We start from the raw sequence: 23433 nt of genomic DNA, 5'->3' as shown, positions 1-23433 counted from the left end.
GAAGTGAAAATCGGGCGATATATATAATTGACAGCTATATCTAAACCTAATATAATTTCTATGAAATTCTCCAGTAATATAAAGAGTCATAAGAAAATCATTCTTTCCAACTTTCGAGAGAATCGGTTAACAAATGACCATTTTATAGTAGTATTATTGCAAATCGTACGAACATATATATGGAAGATATATCCAAATCTGAACAGATTTCTATGAAATTCACCAGTAATTTCGAGATTCATAAGGAAATCCTTCTTTCCAAATTTCGAGAGAATCGGTTAACAAATGACCATATTATTGCTGTATTACTGCAAACCGGACTAACATATATATGGAGCTATGTCCAAAACTGAACCGATTTCTATGAAATTCACCAGTAATATCGAGAGTCATAAGAAAATACATTTTTCCAAATTTCGAGAGAATCGGTTGACAAAGGACGATTTTATTGCAGTATTACTGCAAATCGGACGAACATATATATGGGAGCTATATCCAAATCTGAACCGATTTTGTCCAATTTTAATAGACTTCGTCTCTAGCCCGAAAAACATGCCCATACCAAATTGTAAGACGATCGGATGAAAATTTCGACCTGTAGTTTGTACACAAATTAACATGGGCAGACAGAAGGACATAGCTAAATCGAATCAGAAAGTGATTTTGAGTCGATCGGTATACTTATCAATGGATCTATCTCTCTTCCGTTTAAGAGTTACAAACAAATGCACAAAGTTATAAGTCTGTTCCCAATATGGTTTCAATCGGTCTGTATCTTAATATAGCCCGTCGAGTATGGTTTAGATCGGACCATGTTTGAATATAGCCCCCATATACACCGATCTCCCGATTGAAGGTCTTTCACCCAATAATAGCGTGTTCATTCCCCGATTTTGCTGAAATGAATGCAATGGGGCTTGGGGTGGTCCCCCTAGCACTTGGTCCGACAATTGGTTATCAGATACCTTTTCTTATACTAAATACCTTTCATTTGAGTCCCATATTGACGTGATTGGTCTTAATATATGTTTGGTAGGTTTTAGGGTGGGGCAGCCCCCCTAGGTACCCCATCCAAAATTTGGACACCAAATTTTTATTTTTAGGGTACTATATGAGAGCACACAATTGCACCACCCATCTTCGAGATCTGGCGTTTCTGAAAATTAGGGTAAGGGGGAGGGTCCGCCCCCCCCCCCTCCCCCCCTAATGGATTTTAAATTTTCTAGTGGCAAATCTTAGTGTTATATAATATTTTTTCTACATATAAAATTTAAATTAAAATAATTAAACAAAAATTAAGGGAAAATTTATATGAAACTGTGACTTGGAGTTATTTTTGTTAAAATTTTGTCTTTTTGACGGAACAGTTTTTGAAAAACTTTTTGCAAAAAATTCCATAAAGATTTTGGCTTAGAGAAAATCTTAATATTTTTATTTGTTTCTCCTTCGAGACGAACTCAATGATCGACGATTTTTCTTTGCAAATGGAAAAGAAAAGCTAGAGATCGCAACACACATTTACCACTATGGGATGGGTTTCGCTATCTCCGATCGTTGAGCTCGTCTCGAAAGGGAAACAAACAGTAATTGAATATTTTATGATTTTCGCCTTAATAGGAAAAAAACTTGAAATGAGAAAATTTTTCAAATTCTCTTGAAAACTACATTGAAATTTTGTCCTTACAATGAAAAAACGTTTGTGCTAATTTTAAATATTCGAGCCAAAGATAAGCAAACTTAATTAAAGATGATAAATTTTTCACGTTTTTAAGGAAACATTCCCTTGGTGAAAAATATTTTCCTTCATATAAAGGATTTTCCTTCATATAAAGGATTTTTTATTTTAAATGGTAGATAAATAAATCCTTAATTTTGCGTCTCGTTATTAAAGACAAAAATCTTAAATTAGGGCCTTGGGACAAGACAACAGTGACGCAAAATAGCCTTACAAAGTCGCAAAATAGCCTTACAAATAGGAGCGTCTGTAATGTTTAATTTTTTAGGTTAAGATGCTAAGTTTAAAAAAAAAGAATTTTTCAAAAAATAATATTTGGACAGTCATCTATGAAGTAAAATGAGAATCAATCAGCAATAACATTTTGAAACGGATGGTTGTTGTTGTTGTTGTAACCATATTTTCATGTGGAGGTGGCGAGCTCCTGTAGATGAGTAAGCTCGTTCCGGTCCAAATCTGATCGCTGCGGGAACAGGTTGGCCATTGGTTATTAAAAGGCACCAATAACCCGCACAGTCATCATAGGCACTCAGTATTTGTGTAAGAGTCGATGAGGCCGGCCTCTCACTGAGACTCTCCGCTCGATGCCGATGATTGCCCGCGACTGCCGTTGCAGCTACTCCGTATGGAGCATTCCATTATCTGCAACCTGTGGACCCCCGGTAGCACGCAGCTAAGCTTTTCGTGACAGCAATGAACACCGCACAGATCGGACCTCAATGTTCCAGGCTGAGTGGTGCTCACAGCAATCCCGTGCCGGGAAACGGATGGTCATGTCCGTTAGTAAATAGGAAATTAAATTTAAGGGGCCCAGACCTAAGCAATACTTTGTCTTTAGGCAAAATTTGATAGAAATTTTTCATTGTTTAATTTCAATGAAGTATTTCAATCAAATATTGCCAAAAGACAAAATATTGCTCAGGCCTTGGCCCTTTTGAAAAATTTTTTTAAGAAAGGGTTCAGTAAATATATTCCTTAATATTTTCTATTTTTTCAATAAATGTTCCTACACTGAAAAAAAAATGGCGTAAAAATTTAAGATTTTTAAAACCTCAGAAAATATTTTATTAAAATGTAAAAATGTTGTCTTTACAAAAACATGTATTTGAAGTTTTATCTTTACAAAGAAAAAATTGTTTCTTGTTATTGGAATTATGTCCAGATTAGACCAATGGAGTTTGTTTTGTTTCTATTTAGAATACAAAAGCCAAATAAAAATAAAAAAAGCGTGTTAAGTTAAGCCAGGCCGAATCTTGGGAACCCACCACCATGGATTCTGCTAAAATATGGAAGCTATATGTGGTTATAGACCGATTTCCACCGTACTTGGCAAAGTTTCACGAAGTCAAATCGGGAGATTGGTTTATATGGGAGCTTTATCAGGTTCTTGATCGATTCAGACCGTACTTGGCACAGTTGCTGAAAGTCGTAACATAACACTATACGCTCAGAATCTCGAGACGATCAAGAATTTGTATACTTTATGGGTCCTAGATCAATATTTCGAGGTGCAACAAACGGAATTACTACATTAGAATATCCCCATCCCCATATTGTCGCAAAGTGGATTGAGCACGAATAAATATTTCACATAAATTTAATCTTAAGGCTGGTACTAAGTTCTTTTTTGTGGAAAAATTTCCAAAAATCGTTCTTTCGGACAAAGTTACAACATTTGATTTTTTTTTTTTGGTTTCTTTGGCCACAATGTTGCCATTTACATATAAAATTTAATATGACAATATGGCTTACGTGAATGTGAGTGTTTGGGTCGCACTAAAATTCATGTATGTTGTTGTAATTTTAACCAAAAACCATCCCTTCGTAATTAATAAATAATGAAACACAAAACAATTTAAAAAGAGACAAATTTAGCATTTATTTATAACAATAATTAGATTTTGTAGTATTCTCACTGATATAAGTTAAATAAGCGCATCTTTCCAAAAGCCTTTGTCATCATCTTCCACTTTTATCCAAATATTGTTGTTGTAATTGCAGACCAAAAACACAACATATTCTTTCACAAACCTTTTTATTTCGCACAGATTGATAGAGTTGCTTGTTATGCTAGAAATACACTGGACAGGCTTTGGAGATCGCAATTTCGAAGATGACCAAAGCTACATCATCTCACCTTCTCACTAATTAGTGAGTTTTGCAATGGTAGAATCATGCCTCTTTTAGATGAACATTGGATACTTTCAGGTTCTCTTTGGATAGAGTTGTTGGCGGTTGGTGGTTTCCTTTCGAACTACAAATTAAAAAAACCAAAATTAAAAGAAGCAGTTATTGTTTTAAAAAATAATTTTGAGGGGGGGGTCAAACCCCGGCTGAAGTTTGTCGTCAGATATGGTCACTCTGAAATTTTGTCTTTAGGAAATAATCCATTAAAAATTTCTCATAAATAGCGTTATTAAATTTTTTTTTCATAAGAATTTATTACATTTTTTCTTTAGGAAAAATAATTTTGAGGCGGAAATAGGATATTTTGTCATAGAAGAAGAATTAACTGAAATTTTGTGTTTAATTAAAATTTATTTTTTTAGACAAAGTAATTTTGTGGAGATGTGCTCGCCCCAATAGCCCACGCCCTGGCTACGGCCCTGATGGAAGCTATGTCTAAATCCGAATCGATTTTTTCCAATTTTAAATTCTTTCATTCCTGGGCCAAACAAAAAAGTTTCCTAAATTTTATCCAAGCTTGGACGCATCCCTGAATTAATCTCCATTTTGGATGCCAAATACCCCATTGTACAATGTGGGAATCTAGTAAGCTCCCAGTCTGTTGGCACCGGTGTTGTTTTCTCTTGTTCTTCTCTTTCTGTTTTCTCGTGAGGCCCATATTTCCCAGATATATAAATATGTCCAGCTTATACAGTGTTTTAAGGGGGAGGCGGCCACCCAAACACTTGATCATGAAATATATATCAGTTTTGCGTTCTACTTTCAAATACCTTTCATTTGTGTCCCATATTGCAAAGGTTGATTTTTTGATAAAAAAAAAACCACATAAAATTCTGAAAAATTTATCAAATCTTCATTTGAATCGATATTGCGGGCCACATAATTTAATATTTGAAGAATATTTCATGCAAATGTTGACCGTGACTGCACCTTATATGGTCCATCCGCTTAGTCCAATTTTGGCATACTCTTTCCAATATTTCGGCCGGTATCTCACGAATAAATGCTTCAATGTTTTCATCCAATGCGTCAATTGTAGATGACTGGTCTGTATAGACATTAGCTTTAAAATAGCCCCAAAAAAATAGTCCAAATGCGTTAAATCGCGAAATCGTGAAATAAAATGTTAACCGAACTCGCCTCTCAATAAGTCCATTGTTACGCGTGCTTTGTAGCATATGGCACCGTCTTGTTGAAACCATATGTCATCGAAGTCTAGCTCTTGCATTTCGAGCAAAAAAGTTGGATTTCATCTCACGATAACGCTCAGCATTGACGGTTTCATTACAATTCGCATCATCATTGATGAAGTACGGTCAAATGATGCCACCAGCCCATAAACCGGGATGCATTAGTAGCTTTTCAACTTTCGTATGCATCAAAATGCATGATAATAAAATTCAATAATTGACACGCGTTGTTCGTTTGTAAGACGATTCATGGTTAAATTATAGACCAAAGTGTATTTTGCTATTTTGATTAGATTTTCATTTTGATCCAAATTTCTTATTTTGATAGATAGCGCTCAAAAATCCCTACAAAAAATGTCTCTTATGTTATAAATACAACATCTCTATTGGTTTCAGGGGTAGTCGATTATTAATTTTAAAACCGGGTCACCACCGGAACAAGGAGTTTTGGGTGTGTCGTTTTTCGTCTTAAAGACATTTGAGAGATTGTTGGATGGGTACATCAGGGATCTTCTGCCTACACCAAGGGTTGATCAGTTGATAATGCCTTCTGCAGGGTCTGCGGGGATAAGGAGGAGTTGGAGACGGTTGAACATCTGCTTTCCCCGTAACCCGCGATGATGGGAAGAAGGCGTAGGTTTATGTTTAACACCTTTTCTCTTCGCTGAGCTCTTTACAGTTTTTCGAACTCCAAGTCATTCTGGACATCTCAAAAGATCTGGGATGGCTGACGGGGATGCCCCTTGATCGGTGGGAGTTCTATCGGTCTCAATGCCAGATTTTTCAAGTGGCTTTCGTCACTGTATTCTTTCCTATTTCATTTCTTTCTAGGACGAACATATTGTACCAGAGATGTCCGAGTGACATCTAACCTAACCTAGTAAATAAACACCTACTTTCCTGTAATATAAATAATTATCCCGATGTTAATATTATAACAGAATTGCTTATCCTTTCGCAAATATTCAATTTACGCTTAAAAAAATACCCTTCAAGTCCAAAAACACGACATGGTCCAAATCAATGGCTCTCAATGTTATCAACAAAGAATTCTCATGAAAAAAAACTTTTCACTTGCTTTCTTTGGAAACCCATTTGTTTCACAATAAAAGGCCATGCTATTTTTTGTTCTTTTATAACTTCCGTTTAGTTTTCCGCTTTCAGCGTATTATTAATTGCTATTCTACAATAAAAGCACACCGCTAAGACAGCCAGCTATGGCCAAGGTAATGGCGATGGCCATTGTTTTTTAAATCTTTGTAAACACCTGAAACACTCCGAAATGGCTTTCTGGTATAGAGAAAGAAAAATGTTCTCAACATAAAACATGGTGGATTTGTAACAACTCAAGAAAAATTAAAAGACGCAACTTTGCATAATTATTTTGTCTGGAGATAAACAGAAACGAATTGCGACAGACGCTGAATGCGCCAACCATCCCCGGGTGGTGGCGGCTCCATGGTACTTGTCGTGAGGACATTTCGTATTATTTAATAGTGACTTTAATTGCAGATTAGAACAAAAAGGAAAATTGTAAAGGATTTTAATTAGAAATTATTTGTTGTGTTCTCTGTGAGAAAAACAAAACTGAAAAAGCGAAAAAGCAGATCATTATAATTGCTGCATATCCAACAATGTAGACATTGGTGGCAAGGGACAAAGGACAACCGACTAAATCAAGCTTGATGGATTTTCATTTACAAGCAGAAGCCTAGATTGCTCCACTCCAAACAAACCAGAATTTATAGGTTTTCAAACATTTTGGGGAAATGTGTAGAATATCTTGGTTATGACCATTTTACGATTAGTGGTCAAGCCATGACAGATGACCATCTAAAAAGCTTCGCAAAACTGTTTTTTTTTGTGCTCGACATGACTAAGCAAAAACCAATGTTTGTATGCAAAGACTCGTTCACAATAAAAATATCCAATCAAGCTATTGCAGAGGCTAATAAAATACTTAATTTTATGAATATAACATCAAGTAGTAGAACACGTTCACCATATACAACACATTCAACATCTTGCAAAGATGTACGAGTGAGTGCCATTTAACGTAAATGTGGATCAATACAAAAATAACATATATTACTTGTACCAATATTCATAAAAAATACTGACAGCATTTTATGTCAATAAATCAAATTTAAAGGCTGTATTCGTCATGGACATTGGATATGATAATATAACTCAACTTCTCAAATTTCATTATGTAAGGGATCAGAGAATGGAAAAAATGAGAGCATAAAAGGTAATTCAATAGATATGAGTGATAGTTATTGACATTAAGTTTGAATCGATTTCCCATACGAACCGTTCGGTCGATAAACGATTTATCTCAGCAATGCATGGTGCTGAAAATTGGTCAATTAGTTATAAAGTTGGCATGCATCCTAACAACAGGAATTATAAGTAAATGCTTGCTAAATTCGGCCTGTGATCGGAGACATGCAATGTTTATACCAAACTCTGGTTGTCTCGCAGATCTCTATATGTCTGAAAGAGTTGTATCCTACGGAGTCAACGAGCTGAATGTGTGTATAAGCGGTGGGGTTGAGAAGTCAAGACCCGACCGCATCTCTCCAGTTTGACGGATTGCAGGAGACTGAAAATCCCCCTATCACGGACAAAAGGATAGGGGAAGGCGTCGAGAAGGAACCCTTTAAACTCTGTGGGGTGGGCCATCCGGTTGGATTAGGGTCAAGAAGTGCACCAGCTGGGAAGAAGGAGGGAACTCAGAGAGTACTTCGATATCAGCAGCTGGGAAACCAGCTAAGGAGAAACCGTCCACACCGCAAGTGTCCTAAAGAAGAGTGGTTCCACTGCCCCTGCATGCGTAAGGAAATTCATCACGATATGATCGAAAGAGTCTTGTTAGGATGAGAGTGGTGGAAAATCAGAGCGCTGACTATGGTCTGATTTCAGCATATAAATCTCCACCATTGTATGGCCGCTTCGGCAGCACTGAAGGCCGGAGGATTGAATGTTGTTCATATCCAGTAACCATGGGCATGTGAAGGAGTGGCTCGTGGAATTAGGGAATTTTTGGATTTAAACTACTCTAGGTTACGGTAAATGCGAGACACAGAGATTTTATTCTTGCAAAGAGTAGTCAAAATAAGTAGTGAACTGTTGCTAAGCACAGGAGATTCAATAGTAGCCAGCATTAAAATAAATCTCACTAATGGCCTAGGGTCATAAGTTGGGGCGAAAATCTACTTTTTGACTTTTCCATTTTTTTTTTTTGCAAAAGGTTTACTTTTCGACTTTTTCACAAAGTCGACATTTCGTATTTTTTATTCTTTTGTCAAAAATTAGCGAAATAAGATACTGTTATTTCCTACAAATTTTCGTAAACTTTTGCTGTAAAGATTTAATAATTTCTTTGTATTTTGATAAAGGGGAGGCATAAACTTTTTTTAATATATATATATATATATATATATATATATATATATATATATATATATATATATATATATATATATATATATATATATATATATATATATATATATATATATATATATATATATATATATATATATATATCCTAGCTGACCTACGATCAAGTGCATTTTTCATTTTCTCTACCAAATCAAAATAAAAAAACACAAGTCACTGCATCTCCAAACTTCGTTGAGTTTAAGAAAGGCGCTTCTACCCTTGTTTATACGTACTCGTATGTCTGCCTCTGGCCTTTCGCCCTTTGTTATTTTGCTGCCCAGATAGCTTTAAGTGAGCGGTGTCACATTTAATGTTCCTATCCTCATCAACTTGGCAGCATTCTCTTTCAGTCGTTCCAGTTTTGCTTTCATGTGTTCGACGCGGTGCGCAAGGAGGCATATATCATCCGCGTAATCGATGTCTCCGAGGAAGTCCTTAATACCCCAGCGTATGTCATAGGGTGCCTCAGCATTAGTTGCTTCTAATACGGAGTAAAAAATCGTCGGTGACAGGATGCAACTCCTTTATCGATCCCGAAAGTTCGGCTCCCTTTTCCATTGAACGAAGTGAAACTTCTGCATTCCTATACAGCTCCCTAGTTAGTGTTGCGATTTTTTGAGGAATGCCCTTATTCAACAGCATGCTGCACATAGAACTTCGATATATTCGCAGTTTATAGGCTTAAGATATTTAATATGGAGGTCGATCTAATCATCAAATCGATTCAATCATTTAATTATATTATCAAGTTGTGCCTTTAGTATAAATAACGTTTAAATGTTTAAATAAACACCCAATTTCACAATTATATATATGGAAAAAAATAAACACAAGAGCAATGAACCGTATCACTTGAGAATAAAGTGCCCAACTAAATCTCAGAAAAAATGGAAACAATTCTTTTTTTGATTAAGGTGATTTTTTGCAACATAAGCAGAGCAAAACTTCTATCTCTTTGCAGCCTTCTTTTCGACTTCAAAATCGATTATTCGACTTCTTAATTAGTGATAGTTGGCTTCGACTTTTCTACACAACAAGTCGATTAACCGATTAGTCGAAAGTCGACTTTGGGATCCCATACTGAGCTGCTCATTGTGGGAAGTGATGCTAATACATATCATCAGATATGGGGAAGCTCGGATATTAGAGAAAGGGATGAGGATGTTATAAAGGAAATAAACCGAACTTTTTTAACAAGGAACAGGCAGAAGGTACTAGTTTTTACCCTTGTACCAGAGAATATCAACGGAAGTGTATATGACTGGATGGCCACAGCTTCTGTTATCATCTATACATTAGTTTAAAGAAAATACTGCAGAAATGGTCCCTTGGGTTAAAAGAGGTATTGGTGCAAGATTCAGCACACAATCCGTCCGGCTATATCCTCTAGACCCGAAAATGAAGAGGAAACTGCATAGTACATTGATATAAAGGTCGAGTTGATCTCAAAAGCCCTGAAATATTCGCTCAAGTCAGCATGAGTTAGAGCAAAGCCATGGCGGTGAATCCTCTTCGTTCTCACAGCTCCTGCAGGAAACTTTTTTTTGTATCCATTCGACAATCACCGTGTTTTCCGATCAGAGTGTGAGGCGTCATGACAGACACGCTGAGTGTCCAATCTTAACCTTTTCAGGTTAAGATTGGTCCTCATGATCTTTGAGCGTCCATCCGCAGCCCCAATTCTTGAAACATTCATTCATTTCACACATTCATTCCTCCGACATGTTGAGTCAACATGTCGGTCAACATTGTTGACCTTTTTAAAACCATATTGATGATTCAACAGATGGAACAAAAAGGCATCTTCCATCTCTTCATCCTGTGGTATCACAGTAGACGATTACTTCTAAGTGAGTTTGGTAGAACAATGCCATCTAAACCTGACCTAGAAGACAGGGTGATTTTCTAAGAGAAACATTTTCAAGAAAAAAACACATAAAATTCAGAAAAATTCATCAAATCTTTATTTTATTCGATATATAATTCAAGGTTTGAAGATTATTTCATGCAAATGTTGACCGTGAGTGCGCCTCAATTGTCTTCAAATGCGTTAATTGAAGCGGGCTTGTCTGTATAGACATGAGCTTTAACATAGCCCCACAAATAATAGTCTAAAGGCGTTTAGTAGCACGATCTAGGCGGCCAATTGACCGGTCCTGAACGTGAAATAAAATGTTCGCCGAACTCGCCTCTCAATAAGTCTATTGTGACGCGTGCCGTGTGACATGTGGCACAGTCTTGTTGAAACCACATGTCATGCAAGTCAAGTTTTTGTATTTTGAGCGAAAAAAAGATAGATATCATCACACGATGGCGCTCACTATTCACAGTTACGTTACGATTCGCATCATTTTTGAAGAAGTACGGTTCAATGATGCCACCAGCCAATAAACCGCACCAAACTGTAGCTTTTTTTGTATACATTGGTAGCTCTTGCAATGCTTCTGGCTGATCCTCACTCCAAAATCGACAATTCTGCTTATTATTTATACAATATATATAAGCGCGCAATGAACTTTCTTAACAGAGCAAGTATTTTTGATAATAAAATGCAATAATTTGCAAGCGTTGTTCGTTTCTAAGACGATTCATGGTTAAATTATAGACGAAACTGAAGATGTTTGACAGTGAACCAAAACCTGAAACGTGCGTGAGCTGCTTAAACCAGTGTTGCCAGAAAGATAATAGCTAAAAAATCACCCCTTATAAAGTAAAAAAACAAGTAAACCTTAATGGGAGATGTGGGCTTTGCGTTTTGAGAACTTGATTTTCTAATTTTTATACCCACCACCGAAGGATGGGTGTATATTCATTTTGTCATTCCGTTTGTAACACATCGAAATATCCATTTCCGACCCTATAAAGTATATGTACTCTTGATCGTCGTAAAAATCTAAGACGATCTAGCCATGTCCGTCCGTCTGTCTGTTGAAATCACAATACAGTCTTTAAAAATAGAGATATTGAGCTGAAACTTTGCACAGATTCTTTTTTTGTCCATAAGCAGGTTAATTTCCAAGATTTGCTATATCGGACTATATCTTGATATAGCCCCCATATAGATCGATCCGCCGATTTAAGGTCTTGGGCCCATAAAAGCCACATTTATTGGGCGATTTTGCCAAAATTTGAGACAGTATGTTGTTTTAGGCCCTTCAACATCCTTCTCCAATTTAGTACAGATCAGTTCAGATTTAAATATAGCTGCCATGCAGACCGATCACGCGCTTGAAAGTCCAAGGCCAATAAAAGGCGCCTTTATTGTGTGATTTCGCCAAAATTTGGGACAGTGGGTTGTGTTAAGTCTCTCGACATCGTTCTGGAATTTGCCCACAATCGGTCAAGATTTAGATATAGCTGGCATATAGACCGACCTCTAAATTTAAGTTTTTGGGGCCATCAAAGGCGCTTTTATTGTCTGATATCTCCGAAATGTGGGACAGTGAGTTTTGTTAGGCCCTTCATCATCCTTCTTCATTTTGGTCCAGATCGGTTCAGATTTGGATATAGCTGCAATATAGACCGATCTCTAGATTCAAGATCTTGGGCCCATAAAAGGTGCATTTATTGTGTGATTTCGTCGGAATTTGAGACAGTGAGTTGTGTTAGGATTTTTTCAATAAAGACTAATTAAAGAAACATACTAATCAAATCTGTAAAGTTTTTAACTAAATTATAGGATCTGGGCACACTTTGCAGCAAAAGCGTAATAATTTATATTTTTAAATTGTGTCAACAATCCAAATCATGTATCAAAATGAAAATCAACCCACAAATGCCTTCATAAATGGCAAAACAAGAAGCCAGTCTCGACCGAAATTCCGAAAAATAAAAATTGTCGAAGTCGAATATCCCCGAAACCAAGGAAGATATTGAAGACCTCAAGCGGGGTTTTGAGTACTTTCTATTAAAATTTTAGAAATTGAACACCAAATGAAGATTTGGCAGTCCGAACAATTTTTCGAAATGCTGAGGTGACCAAATTTAGGGCTCTGCCAATTCTTGAAATTTTGCACTTCATCTCGATAACACCTCTGATCTAACCATTCAAAATTTCAAAGTGTTATCTCTACCCTTTCTCAAAAAGGATATTTTTTTAGTAGTTGCTTTTTTTCGATTTTGTCCCACAGTGCGCCGCATTGGGCAATAAAATGAAGGTTCTTTATCATTGACCTTAATTTTAAACAGGAGACTACTCATATGAGCCATATGTTCCTTTATGGGATCTTCATAACTACAGATTATAGTTCCCCCGTAATCTGTAACATAGTTCCCAGTCTTGTAAGCTCTTCTGCTCTACACTTCGAAAAATGCAGGCTTTGACAAACGCATGTACATGGTACCGATAGCTAGGATCCAACCCATGACGTCCACTATTATTGTTGTATGTTCTTTAGATGTAATTATTCTAGTGAGCTTTTTTCCTCCTGTGAGTCCTAATCTTATCGTAAAATGAGTGCTATGTTGTGTCCGTGAGTTCAGGTTTTTTTTAGAGCTTTATCATGTCACACTCACATCTCTACTATTCACACATATTTCACTTTATTTGTACTTTGAGTGACAACTAACAAGCAGCAACTTTTCTTTTCCCCAAAAACCTCAGTATTAGCAATTATTACTAAAAACATTAACTTGGTTATGTGACGTCAAAAAATGCAAACAAGTCATAATTAAAATGTACCACATTTAAAGAATTAACCGGCTTACTCCGTTCTAACAAGCCACTTATTTTCTTTGCCTGACTATTTCTTAATCAAATTCTGAATTAAGTGTGGGAATTATGACTTTGTGTTAAAAGTTTACACGTTCCAGCGAACAACTTTGATTTGTGTAACAAATTTTAACTGTTGATTTTTTGATTATGCAACTAATTAAAGAAATATGTACAAAAAACACTGTGGAAAGTTTGAATAGGGCAAATAAATAAAAAACTCACACCATAAATCTCTGCTGGTGAAATCTTGTGAACTTTAAGTTGTGCTGTACATTTATAAAATTCATTTCCAAATGATTGGTGCGAAAAACTCCAAAAAGGACTATTGTGCTCTAATAAGAGAGTAGAAGTGATTTATTGAAGCTTTGATCGCAAAATGGTAACACTATGATACAAAGCTTGAAAAAAAAAATATTCAAGGGTTCTGATTTACCTATTCTGTTTCGAGTCCATGGAAATGAAGGGGATTTCATAACGGTAAATATAGAGAAAAAAGGTTTTCGTAGATTTTAAATTTTAAATTATAGCAATTTTTGGAAAAGTAAATACAAAACATGAAGCACATACGCTGCAAAAGCCTCGCCATATCAGATTTCACTTGTGTAAATGATGGGCATTTTCTCTTAACAAACATTTTTTGCTCTTAGAATAGATTCGTATAAATGAAATACTGTGCCAAATTTAGAGCAGCAAATTGTTTGGAATCCGGATCCGTTGAGAAACTATTTCCTTTTAGTCAGTTATATCAGGCTTGCACAGTAGTGCATTGCAAGTTCTAAGGAAATTTCACTGGGCGACCACGGAATGCATGTGATGGTGTAGTGTTAACGCGAGGGCGTCCAGTGTGAACATCTTTACGCACAGTAAACTGGCCATTAGGGCAATAAGAATCCGGACGGTACGGCCATAAACCGTCCTGGAGTGTAAGGAGATTAACGCCTTCTCTGAGGATGGCAACGTTTGGGTGCCTGCCCATAGTGGAGTAGGGGGCTATGAAAGGAGAGAGGTTTTGGCAGCGAAGACAAAAGAACTTTACTTAATTTTACTTTAATTCGCCATTACAGAAAATATATTTTTCTAGCCGAACGTATAACAAATTTCCAAGCGCCTCGATCGTCTGCGCTCCTTCTCCAATCTCTGACACGCAGTTTCGGGATGTCTTTCTCCACTTAGCCACACCATCGAAGTTTTGGTTCTGCCCTTTTGCGTGCTCTATTATGGTCGCCTTCAAAAGACTTCTGAGCTGGAGCTCCTTCATTCATTCTGACAACTCGACCCAGCCATCGCAACCATTGTACTTTTATGCGTTTAACTATGTCATACAGCACGAGGTTCATACGACGCCTATATTCTCCGTTAACGTAGACTACATCCTATATTTAACGATGGATCTTTCTCTCAAACACTACAAGTGCTGACTTATCTGCTTTCGCAAGTATCCACGATTCGGAACCATACAACAGTACGGGTTGCATCGGTTTTTTTATACCCTCCACCATAAGATGGGGGGTATACTAATTTCGTCATTCTGATTGTAACTACTCGAAATATTCGTCTGAGACCCCATAAGGTATATATATTCTTGATCGTCGTGAAATTTTATGTCGATCTAGCCATGTCCGTCCGTCCGTCTGTCTGTCGAAAGCACGCTAACTTCCGAAGGAGTAAAGCTAGCCGCTTGAAATTTTGTACAAATACTTCTTATTGGTGTATGTCGGTTGGTATTGTAAATGGGCCATATCGGTCCATGTTTTGATATAGCTGCCATATAATCCGATCTTGGGTCTTGACTTCTTGAGGCTCTAGAGTGCGCAATTCTTATCCGATTGGGATGAAATTTTGCACGACGTGTTTTATTATGACATCCAACAACTGTGCCAAGTATGGTTAAAATCGGTCCATAACCTGATATAGCTACCATATAAACCGATCTTGGGTCTTGACTTCTTGAGCCTCTAGAGTGCGCAATTCTTTCCCGATTGGAATGAAATTTTGCACGACGTGTTTTGTTATTATATCCAACAACTGTGCGAAATATGGTTCAAATCGGTCCATAACCTGATATAGCTGCCATATACACCGATCTGGGGTTTTGACTTCTTGAGCCTCTAGAGTGCGCAATTCTTATCCGATTGGAATGAAATTTTGCACGACGTGTTTTGTTACGATATTCAACAACTGTGTCAAGTATGGTTCAAATCGGTCCATAACCTTATATAGCTGTCATATAAACCGATCTTGGGTCTTGACTTCTTGAGCCTTTAGAGGGCGCAATTCTTATCCAATTTGAATTAATTTTTGCACGTAGTATTTTGTTATGATATCCAACAACTGTGCCAAATATGGTTCAAATCGTTTTATAACCTGATATAGCTGCCATATAAACCGATCTGGGATCTTGATCTCTTGAAATTTTGTGCAACGGATCCTCTCATGACCATCAATATACGTGTTTATTATGTTCTGAATCGGTCGACAGCCGGAAACAGTTCCCATATAAATCGATCTCTTTATTTTATTTCTTGAGCCCCCAAAGGGCGCAATTCTTATTCGAATTGGCTGACATTTTACACAGGTCTCCAACATATAATTTAATTGTGGTCTAAACCGGATCATATCTTGATATCGCTCTAAAAGCAGAGCAAATCTTTTCTTATATCATTTTTTGCCTAAGAAGAGTTGTCGGGAAATGAACTCGACAAATGCGCTCCATGGTGGAGGGTATATAAGATTCGGCCCGGCCGAACTTAGCACGCTTTTACTTGTTTTCGATTACATCGGTACTGGGGAAGATAAAGTTGCTGCCTATCTCCAAGTTACAGTTCCCAACTTTTACCATTTTCTTAATCTGCTCGGGTGTACACGACTTTGTGGAAGTTGATACCTTTCACTTTGTCTTATCTCCTTTAACTGCCAGACCCACTTCGTTGATTCTCTTTCGATACTTTCAAAGGCTGTAAATGCTTCTTCCGGTGATGCACTCATAATATCGATGTGGTCGGCATAGGCGAGTAGCATAGTTAGTTAGATTGAAAAGAGGGTGCAGATATTAATCCGCCTCATGCCACTATGGGCATACACCTAAGCCAGTAATCGGTGCTACTTACAAAATCCTCAATTGTTTTCCGTGCCACTCCCCTAAGTTGGTTCATGTCTGGTATTGTGTCCCGACCGAAGTGCCGGCATCAGTTGGACGCGACTGCCGGGCAATAACAAAGGAAATGCTCCAACGGCTCATAATCTTCCCGCATGCCCTAAACCTTGCCTAAGTGAGCTCGTAGTCCTGTGTGTCCCGTTATGATACCAATAGCTTCGTGTGTATGATCTTCCAGATGGCAATACTAGGGTTCCGTCAATCCAAGACTATGCCTCTGCTGCCAGCGCCTCGCACTCGACCTCAAGTTTCATCTCAGGTATCCGATCGGAAACCTCTTCCCTTCCTTCCAGGTTCCCTGTCGTCGCCTCAATTATACCGATATTCAGATATCTGGAATACTACCCTAGTGGGCGCTGGAGAGTATTCTAGATATCCGCCTATGCCAAGACAACATGTTCTTTGAACCTGTTGTATGGTCCTTATGTTGCACTTTTTCTACATAGCAGTCCACCAAACTACTGAGGCGTAACTAAGTATTGGTCTAATCACGCTCCGTAGAGCCAGTGGACTATACTCTGATTCAGGCCCCATTTCGAGACTACGGCCCGTCCACATAATGCCAAACATCTGTGAGCCTTCTCAGTACGCTCCTGAATATGACACTTCCATTTCAGTTTCCTGTCGAAGATCACACCTAAGTATTTGACCTTGTCATATATCGAAATCGTCTTATTGAGGAAACGTGGTGCGTTAAATTGGCCCACGTTCGTCTTCCTCGTGAACAGGCATATTTCAGTCTTCTCTGGCTTACCATTGAGACCTCGGGGTCCAGCCCAGTCTTATGCCATATGCAAGACCCTTTCGGCTGGTTCAGATCCTTATCCCTTAGAAGTATTATAACATAGGGCTGCCATCAGTAAACTTGATTAACCCGAAGGCTTTCGGGTTGATTCAGTCCGAGTTAAGGGCATGGGCTACGAACGAGTATGTTACACTGTGAAACAGCGAAGCACAACGAAAATTCTATGGCTAAATACGGACCGTGAGATGACGAGGCTATTACAGAAAGGAAGTAAGAAGGAGGTCAATATAGCTTTCGGTATCATGACGGGACACATAGGACTACGAGCTCATTTATCCGAAATAGGTGCGGCAAGTGATAGCAGACACTGACACTTTGGTGCGGTTACAATACCAGACATGAACGGACATGTAATAGAAAACAATTAGAGATTTTGTTAGTAGCACAAAATTCCTGACTTCTGTTTTCTTTTTCGAGGTACTCCGTGTGCTTTCCGTATACGAGTTATTTAATATGTACCAGGGCTACCATTCTCTTCAACCACTCACACACACGTAGACCTCACATATACTTATGATTATATGGTTAAGTCATGATTTCTGTTGTCATTGTTACTTTTGCAACACCTACAATTACCGTTTATTTAACAGCGAATTTGCTGCTCCATGTGGGAGATAAATGTTTCTTTTTTATTTTATTTTTCTCTGTGAAAAAACTTGACGAACCATGGAAACCGTAACATTCGTCACGAAAAAAGCGTTAACAAGTCAGTGGTTTGCAGATGATAAAAATGATCAAATAAAATTTTAAGGTGGGTTGAATGCAGGATGACAGCTACCTGCCTGCATTTGATTTCATGGAAAAGTGTATTTTTGAGCTCATTGACAATGTTAATGTTTAAACAAGTTGGATTTCAAATGTTGCCAGTGTTGTCAGATTAGGGGAAATTCCCCAAACAGGGGATTTTTTCATGATTGGGGGAAAATGTTTCTTTTTTGGGAAACGGGGATTTTGATGGGGAAAAAAAGTAAAAATTGGGGGTTTTCTAAGGCAAATTCCATCAGCATAGCTTATATATAATTTTCTTGAGTATACCCTTGGATTAGGTGTGCTTTAATAGAAAGCATATAAGCATATGTGAGAAGTTTGCCACTGTTACTTAATGGAATGTTAATGGGCAAATTTGTATATGCACCAACAGTGGTGTCTACTGTAGAAACGTATCATCCGAGATGAGAAATTGTACACGAATATAGACATAAGCTGTACATAAACATAGACATAGCAATAGGCTTTACTCCATCGTACTAAAGCCGGAAATGTTTCCAACAACTTAAGTTGGCGGCATTCAAAATACCAATATAATTTTTATACCCTCCACCATAAGATGGGGGGTATACTAATTTCGTCATTCTGTTTGTAACTACTCGAAATATTCGTCTGAGACCCCATAAAGTATATATATTCTTGATCGTCGCGACATTTTATGTCGATCTAGCCATGTCCGTCCGTCCGTCCGTCTGTCTGTCGAAAGCACGCTAACTTCCGAAGGAGTAAAGCTAGCCGCTTGAAATTTTGCACAAATACTTCTTATTAGTGTAGGTCGGTTGGTATTGTAAATGGGCCATATCGGTCCATGTTTTGATATAGCTGCCATATAAACCGATCTTGGGTCTTGACTTCTTGAGCCTCTAGAGCCTCTAGAGTGCGCAATTCTTATCTGATTGGAATGAAATTTTGCACGACGTGTTTCGTTATTATATCCAACAATTGTGCCAAGTATGGTTCAAATCGGTCCATAACCTTATATAGCTGTCATATAAACCGATCTTGGGTCTTGACTTCTTGAGCCTCTAGAGGGCGCAATTCTTATCCAATTTAAATGAATTTTAGCACGTAGTATTTTGTTATGGTATCCAACAACTGTGCCAAATATGGTTCAAATCGGTTCATAACCTGATATAGCTGTCATATAAACAGATCTGGGGACTTGACTTCTTGAGCTTCTAGAGGGCGCAATTCCTATACGATTTGGCTGAAATTTCGCAAGATGTTTTTTATTGTTACTTTCAACAACTGTGTCAAATAAAGTACAAGTCGGTTCATAACCTGATGTAGCTGCCATATAAACCGATCTGGGATCTTGACTTCTTGTGCCTCTTGACGTCGCAATTATTATCCGATTTGCCTGAAATTTTGTACGACGGATTCTTTCATGACCATCAACATTCGTGTTTATTATGGTCTGAATCGGTCCATAGCCCGATACAGAACCCATATAAATCGATCTTTCTATTTTTCTTTTTGAGCTCACAAAGGGCGCAATTCTTATTCGAATTGCCTGACATTTTATACAGGTCTCCAGGTCTCGCTCTAATAGCAGAGCAAATCTTTTCTTATATCCTTTTTTTGCCTAAGAAGAGATGCCGGGAAAAGAACTCGACAAATGCGATCCATGGTGGAGGGTATATAAGATTCGGTCCGGCCGAACTTAGCACGCTTTTACTTGTTTATACTCATCACCAGAAGATGGGTGATGTCATGCGTAACACCTCGAAATATGATGGGCGACCCCATAAAGTGTTTATATTCTTAATAGTCTTGACATTCTAAGTCGACCTATCCAAGTCCGACCCACCGTCCGTCTGTGGAAATCACGATAGTAGTCGAACTAATGGGCCATTTGCAAATGGGTCATATCGGTTCAGATTTCGATATAGCTCCCATATAAAATGGTCTCTCGTCTTGACATCGAGGCCCCTAGAAACTGCAATTTCTATACGATTGGGCTGATATGCAAGTAGTGTTCTGTTACGACTTCTAATAATATTGCCAAGTATGGTCCAAATGGTTTTATAGTCTGATCTTATAGCAACCATATAAATAGAGTAAAACTATCTCCCGATTTGTCAACTTGAGCCCTGTAAGACGCAATTGCTATTGGCTGAAATTTTACACGTAGTGTTTTTTGTTACTTCCAACGAAAGTCCGAATCGGCTGACCTTCATTCATTGCTTGTTTTACTTTATTGCTCCAAAACTCTTAAGGCTTTTTTCTAATATTTTTTTTTTCTTTTGTTTTTTAGGTACGTCTTTACATTTATGGAATGTGGATATTTATTCTAAAACAACAATTAAAGATGGTAAATGTGAATGAGTTTTTTTGAGGATTTGTGAACACACTTGTCACTTTTTTTCACTTGGGAAAAGTGTAACCCAATGTACATATATAAATGTTTTGGAATCATGTAGTATTAAATTGTTTTTATTAGAAGCTTTAGGGATACTTTAAGCATATTTTTCATTGTCCTTTAAAGAGATTTTGCTCTACCTTGACATTTCGCTCAAATTAAATGCGTAATTACCTTGAAGCACAATTCTTACATTTCAACTACGGCCACGTCTTCTTTGCCATTATTTTTAGTGACTTCATTTCGGGTGCAATGATCGAAATAATTTCAAACATCTTTTTGCTTTTCTTTTTGTTTTAATGGGGAAAGAAATTTAATAGGTCTTTGAGGTAAAGCCGAAGCCGAAGAAAGTGGGTGGCGATGTAGTGAAAAGGAGTTCATATTTGAAGGCCTTTGCATGCAGTATCAGAATAGAAAAAAGTAAAAATCATAAAAGTAGGGCAGAGCCTTACTGATAGAGAACACCTTGTGCGAAATTTTGTAAAGATAGTACAAACTTGTGGATACTGCAGTATTAAAAGTATAAGAGTCATCAACTGGAGAATATCAGAAAAAAATTCTACTAATGTGATATCGCTCTGCGGCAAACCGTTTGGACTCGTTAATAAAAAAAGGCACCTTAACATGGAGCTTTTCATCTTAAACGGAATGTTCATGAGAAAATTCGAAATCTAATTCGGAAAGTACTTCAATCAAATTCTGTGATAGTAATTTTACGAAATTAGCTAGAAATGATAAAAGTTATACGAGAATGCAATGTTTTAAGATCTATTGAGAAAAGTGCATAAGCTGCAATATTCCAAATGGACAATAATATGAATTCTTAATTCTCAACAAATTTATTTTGATAGTATGCATTAGATTAGTTTTAAGTGGCAATCTGCAATCAGTCTCACTTTTTCATTTTAGTCCATTATGTTAACACAGAAAAAGAAGGAGAAAGGTGCCCTTTCAGTCAAACTGTTTAACCAGCCATATACATCTAAGAAACCTAATATCTTGTGAATGTTCACAACCGCTTATTCAGAAAGTCCTCAGCGCTGGAAAGGCATAAGGCAGATATTCTATATGTCCTATTCTTCGACGTTCTCACAGTTTCTTAACAAATTGTTACTGGCAGAGTCCAATCAATGACCTGTCACGACGTACATGTCACTCAACTCCTGTTGTAGACAGCCATTAGACCTTATCATGTTTTATTGTGGATGTGACGTTGGAGCATTTCCTTTGACACTGCCCTTTTTTGGCGGCTAACAGACTCCACAATACTAGACATAAACCTACTTATTGGCTTGGAGTGGAGAACAGTTAGGGATTTTGTGAGTGCCATGTTATTTCTGACGAAGATCTTTTCAAGGGTACTTTTCAAATGTTTAGAGCGCACAACAAGCCTGGCTTACTTAGGTGTATTTCCATGGTGTCATGGGGAGGATTAATATCCGCACCATCTTTTCAACCTAACCTATAGCCGAGTATATATATAGTGCGACACCTCTTTGGTGGGAAGTTTTTACATGGCACTGTACCTCACAAATTTTAGGAGGGAATAACCACCGCTGACAATTTTTTCGGATGTTCTTGTCAGGACTCGATCACGGGCGTTCAGCGTCTTACAGTTGCATGCTTTAGAATGAAAATGACCTTTGTTTCCCTCCATCCCACAGGTATACACGACATTCCTTAAATTTTCTGAAATGGTTGTGGTAACAAGATGATAAATGAGCCATAATTTGTTTTGGCTGTCTTAAAATATCCATTTGAAACTACATAGCTGTGAAATTTTTTGTTCGACAGCAGTATATTTCATAACATATGGATTGATTACTACAGGCTCCTCCTCCTCCAAGCAAAAAAGGCCCAAAGGTCAACACTAGTTTTTTGTTTACATGCAACATCAATTACTATTGCTACATAGTATACAATGGGATGTGTGTGTGTGTGTGTGTAGTACTTAACTTCATGCTTCACATACCCAAGTTGCAATTAGTGATATAAACGCTTATTTGCGCAAGTATAAAAGAAAACTTGTATGCGCTTTTACAATAACAATCATGAAGAACATCTACGAATCCCAATAATGCTGCTCCAATGGATTTTCTACCCTGAGTTGCCACCTGCCGCGACATTTTTACAATTTAATTAAAATAGTTTATAGGCCCTGACTGCAGCAAACCACCAACACATATGTATGCCGCAAACGCGTCATTGCGTGATGCATTCATTGACACAGAAGATGTTGTAATGTTGGAATGCCGCTTGAATGAAAGTTGTCCATGACATTGGCGCTAACGTTGCCGGATTCATATAACGACAAACAACGAATTGTCATCGTTGTGGTTTAAGTTGTAGTATCGGTTGTTATATGTGGTGCAATGTGGTTTTCAGGCAGATTCAGCCCGTGGGTCATAGGAAACGGATATGCGAACATTCGATGAGACAAATGTCTTCGAGTATGGCAATCGTGCTAAGCCAAGAGATGTATAATCTTCAAAAGTTCATGAAAAGAGAGAAAGAAAATAACTTGTGATTGGAGCAATAAAAAAGTACAAAATAATATCTACGAAAACAACTTCGGAATTTTAAGTAGAAATGTGCTATGTTCGCCCGGGCCGAATAGTGGGTACCCACCATCATGGATCTGCAAAAAGTTTACTTATTATAACTCAGTTTGTATTTGAAATATTTTGTAAAAATCAAATCGGGAATTGATTGCGGCTTTATATTGGGGTTTCGGTATTGAAGGGGGCCAGATAAAAATTGGGGCTTCTAGAGACTCAAGAAGTCAAATCCGGGAATCGGGCTATAACAATTTTTAGACCAATTCGAATTGTACTTGCCCAGCAAAAAATTTTTCCTGCCGTGGAAGCAATACGAAAATATTCAAGCATACTAATGCGCATTTTGAATTCTCAATAAGTATGCATGAAACAATAATATAATGTAAAGTAATATTCTTTAAAATTTTTACAGAAAAATATGGTTATAACATACTTTTGTGCAGTAATCTATTACATAGGGTATGCATGAAACATGGCTTCGAAGTATGGTAAAGACGAATTTGGTTTGCATCC

General features: G+C 37.5%; 1 protein-coding gene across 5 annotated transcripts in view; it reads left to right on the top strand.

The window, feature by feature from the left end:
• Positions 1–23433, top strand: part of LOC106095086 (heparan sulfate 2-O-sulfotransferase pipe-like) — a 507727-nt gene that overhangs the window by 170647 nt on the left and 313647 nt on the right. The window contains exon 1 of one of the 5 annotated variants that reach the window (XM_059363957.1): positions 9401–9473. The exons of the other annotated variants lie outside the window; for them this stretch is intronic. The gene's annotated coding sequence lies outside the window, so the exon portion shown is untranslated. Of the gene's footprint in view, positions 1–9400; positions 9474–23433 lie in introns of those variants that run through there. 5 annotated transcript variants of the gene reach the window in all.

This window comes from Stomoxys calcitrans, chromosome 1 (genome assembly GCF_963082655.1).
Source record: "Stomoxys calcitrans chromosome 1, idStoCalc2.1, whole genome shotgun sequence".
Lineage (NCBI taxonomy): Eukaryota > Metazoa > Arthropoda > Insecta > Diptera > Muscidae > Stomoxys > Stomoxys calcitrans.
Note: the sequence above shows the minus strand (reverse complement) of the source record. Positions and strands in the feature narration are given on the sequence as shown.